At 38.1% G+C, this 4,147-nt stretch overlaps 1 pseudogene; it reads right to left on the bottom strand.

Annotated features, from left to right (window-relative positions):
* Positions 1 to 2,067: 2,067 nt before the first annotated feature.
* Positions 2,068 to 2,825, bottom strand: LOC122468592 (annotated as a pseudogene).
* Between the last annotated feature and the right edge of the window lie 1,322 nt (positions 2,826 to 4,147).

The following is a 4,147-nucleotide window of genomic DNA, read 5'->3' as shown; positions in this document are numbered from 1 at the left end:
AATCTTGAACATTTAATATGTTTTAAGCATATTATTTAAGCTGACTGGTTTTAACAATCATAAAGAATACATTAAATCAACAGGCTAAATCATGCTATTGTGTGGCAATTTGAAAAAAAGAAAGAAAGAGAATGGTAGATTTCCTCAGGCTGCTCCTCGTCACTAGGATATCACTGGGGAAAACAAGGTAGGAAACTAATTTTTTTAAAGTTTATTTTATTTATTTTGAGAGAGAATGAACAAGCAAGGAACAGGCAGAAAGAAGGAGAGACAGAGAATCTCAAGCAGGCTCCATTCTGTCATGGGGCTCTATCCCAGGAATCATGAGATCATGAACTGAGTCAAAATCAAGAGTTGGATGTTTGACTGACTGAGCTACCCAGGTGCTCTGAAGGTAGGAAATTTTTAAAAGAGGATCATCATTTACACGTATTGCAAATGTCATGACACTTCAGGGCTTTTTCTAAGTCTGTGTTCTCAGCATTGGAGTCTGGGTTGCTGCTTGTCAGCTGAAGCCAGCAGTAGTGGCTTCTGGCTAAGTTGAGAATTAATCGTTTATCTAGTCCAGGTCCAGAATCACCTCCTGTGGTGTATTCTCATAGCCCAGATGAATAAAATCACAAAAGCAGGAAGCACAGTGTAGAAAGTGGTAGAAATGCTCACAATGGCCTTAGGGAGAATCACTGCAAACTGTACACAATCGATTATTGTCTGGTCTTGGATTTTAAGCTCTCTGGGTGCCAAACTTTGCAGTTTTGACCATAAGAAGCATTTTTGTAGGTTTGTTTGTTTTGAAAAGCCAAAGTCCATTGGTGAGCCAAAGACAATGATTGTCTACAATAGACAACAGCTGTGATTGGATGGACTCCCATGTTACCTTTTCTGTGCCCAAACTGCTCCCGGAGCCATCTCTCTCTGTGCCCACTGAGCCTCTGACTCCTTTAACTTCCTGCATATCCCTGAGGTTATTAATCCTGCAATACAAGAATGTAAATTACTTGATTCTCTTCCACAAGAAGTACTTGGGATTCATATTTGCTCGAAGAGTATCAAGCCTTGATAAGCTCCTCTTCTCCCTATGTAATTCAAAATACATGAGCAGCACTGTACCAGATATGGGACTTTTATTAAATTTTTTTCCCTAGGAAATAAACTTTATGGATTTTATATGTAGGAGAATACTTTTTAGAGATGAATTTTCTATTTGGGCTTTTGTTCAAGTTTACTATTTTTGATATCATGTACAAGATCAAATAATTCAGAAATATTTTAGTGACATATAACCATATAACCTGGTAAAGTAGAAATCAAGATAAATCATTATGGCATAATAGTAGTGGGGATTAGAAAAGAACAAAATGACTTAATACTATTATTTAAAGAGAGAATACAGGCAACATTGTATAAGTTATTTCATCTATGTTCTGTCCCATTGCTTCAGTGAACCTGTTTTCACTATGGTCACTGCTGAGTTTCTAGGAATCCTCTAATGGATTCTTTTTTTTTTTTTTTTGGTCTTCTTTTACTTAATGTCTTGAAGCAATTGACAATGTGGATACTCTTTATCTTGAAATTCCTTCCTCTCTTTCTTGTCATTCCCTCAGTTCCTCTGAGTTCCATTCTTATTCTCTGACCACTCCCTCCTATGTCTATTCAGTAGATTTATTTAGCTCCACCCACATCTTAAATGACCCTATGTCCAAGGGTTGAGTCCTATACCGTCTTTTCCTTCTGTTTATTGCTCTATTCAGGCAGTCTTGTTCATGTACAGTTTCTTTTATCTAGTAGTTTATAATGAAACCAAATTTGTGTTTCTCTCAACCACTTTTTCATGTGCTCTAGAGTCAATATAAAAATAGCTTTAAGACATTCTATTCCTCAGAGTCAACATTTCTAAAACTGAAACCACTGACTTCCTATGTCTCCGCTGAGTGCTTCTCTTTCTGTGTTTCTGCTCTCATTTTATGGCACACACACTGATACAATGGACCCAACATTCATTCATTCATTCATTCATTCATTCATTCTTTCTTTCTTTCTTTCATTTATTATTTATTGAGTCTGATCTTATTTATTTGTGACTCCTAGAAAATCTCCTTTTTGATAGGACTCCTACATAGAGGTAGAAGCTCTTAGGACAGCCTCTATCTCTTGACCATCTGTTCTTGGAGTTTTTCTTCGGCCTCCTTCATTCTCTCGGCCAAAAGCTTAGCATATTCTGCAACCTTTTCCTTATTTTTCTTAGTATGTTGCTTCTTCAAAGCAATATGCTGACATTTGTGTTGGAGGACAGGTGAAGTAACAAGATGCTGAAGATGCTTTGGTTCTAGGTTTCTTACCTTCTTTGTTTAGGGGCTTTCTCATAACATACTGGTAGAAATCATCTTCACAGAGATTAAAAGTTTGTCATTCTGCCAGCTCTTTTGGGCCCCAGGCAGTGAGGCACAGTAGTATCAGTGAGTCCAGGAATGTCCTTCTCCACTTTTATTACAACGATCACATTGAGCACACCGTTAGCATCCACAGTGCAACCACAAATGGATTTGCGCTTTCTTTCTCCAGTCCTCCTTGGCTGGGAGCGGGAAAGCCCCTTACTCAGTAGCAGGTAGACATGTCCATAGGTCAAGACACCCTACTTTGTGGGGAAGCTTGGTTTGTCATTGCCACCACTGATTCAGACCACATAACCCTTCCATTGTTCACCCAGAGCAACAGCAGCAACCTCATTGGCCGCACACTTCTCATAAAAGGTATGAAGTTTGCACTCTTCGTCCATCAGTGACTTTCTGACAGCCAGTACCTGGGAAAGAGACATCCAGCTTCATCCTGAAGCAGCCTGCCGCCTCTGAGGCCCCACAAAAAAGAACAATATTAATGCCTTTTAATGAAATACTGTATTTTAGTCCCATTTTCACCCTCTCTATTCCCATTGTCACTGGCTTACTTCAGATCTTCTTCATTACTCATTTGACCATTACCAATTCTGATTATCTCACTCCATCCTGCCCTCCCCAATCCATCTTGCATAAGGCAGTAAGAGTGATCTTTCTAAAATGGTAAGTTGAAATCATTCCCTATGCTTCCTATCTCACTGGTTGCCACAGTCTATAAAATGTGATTCAAATTTCTCCCCGTGGCACACATACATAGTAACAACCAGGTACAAAAATAGTCATAAAATGTTCTTGTAAAATCAGATTTTGTTCTCTCACACTTCTCCACCTTTTCCTTTTTAAAATAAAACAGTTTTTATTTATCTTCAATCTCACCTCAAGCAGTATTTTTTGGGAAAAACCTTCAAGATTCTCCCAAGCTGAGTTAGAAGGTGCTTCCCTTAGGCTCTATTAGCAGCAAATTTGTCATAAATTTCTCCACTAGACCACTCATCACGTTGTTTTTCTCTGGGTTGCTTGATGGTGAGCTACCTGAGTTCACGGACGAAATATATCATTTGGTCCATTATTTAAAATATAGTCTATAATCAATAAATATACAGGAAATAAAGGATAATAAAATTGGTTATTAAAATTCTAGTGAGTTATTAACTCTATAGTTTGTATAGATATGTAAATTATATATACACACATATATGTATATATACATATACATATGTATATATATAATACTTATCTAATATACACTAAAACCTTGGATTGTGACTAAAGGGTTCCGCAAGATGAGCAAACACTTATAATAAATTTTAAATTGATAAATGCTATGTCTTGCAGTTGAGTAGTATGTGACAGGGAATGTCACATGATCAAAACTGAGCCAATGGTTCTTCTCTCTCTCACTGTGAGATTGTGGGTGATCGTCTTCCATGTTTGGATGCTTGGTTTCAGGCTGCAGTGTTTGGGAGAAATCAGTGATTTTTCAGAACTTTGGCAGGTGCTCACAGCTGGCCCTAGTGTATTTTTTGCCGCTTCAAAGCACCTATGGACAGTCCTTTGCTTTTCCATACAAGAGGAAGCTTAGGAATGCTTTGCTTCCTTCTAGGTCAGGCTGCCTGCAGATATGGACCTTTTCCTCTGCTGCCTTATTGCCAGTTACATTAAATACAGTATATGGCAAGAGTTTCTTAATATTGTACTGTAGTCAACATCCGTGTGAGTGTATACAATGGCCCCCATGCAGGAAAAGATTGAAA

The sequence above is a fragment of the Prionailurus bengalensis genome, chromosome B1 (genome assembly GCF_016509475.1).
Source record: "Prionailurus bengalensis isolate Pbe53 chromosome B1, Fcat_Pben_1.1_paternal_pri, whole genome shotgun sequence".
Taxonomy (NCBI): domain Eukaryota; kingdom Metazoa; phylum Chordata; class Mammalia; order Carnivora; family Felidae; genus Prionailurus; species Prionailurus bengalensis.
This window is presented reverse-complemented; position numbering and strand designations above follow the sequence as displayed.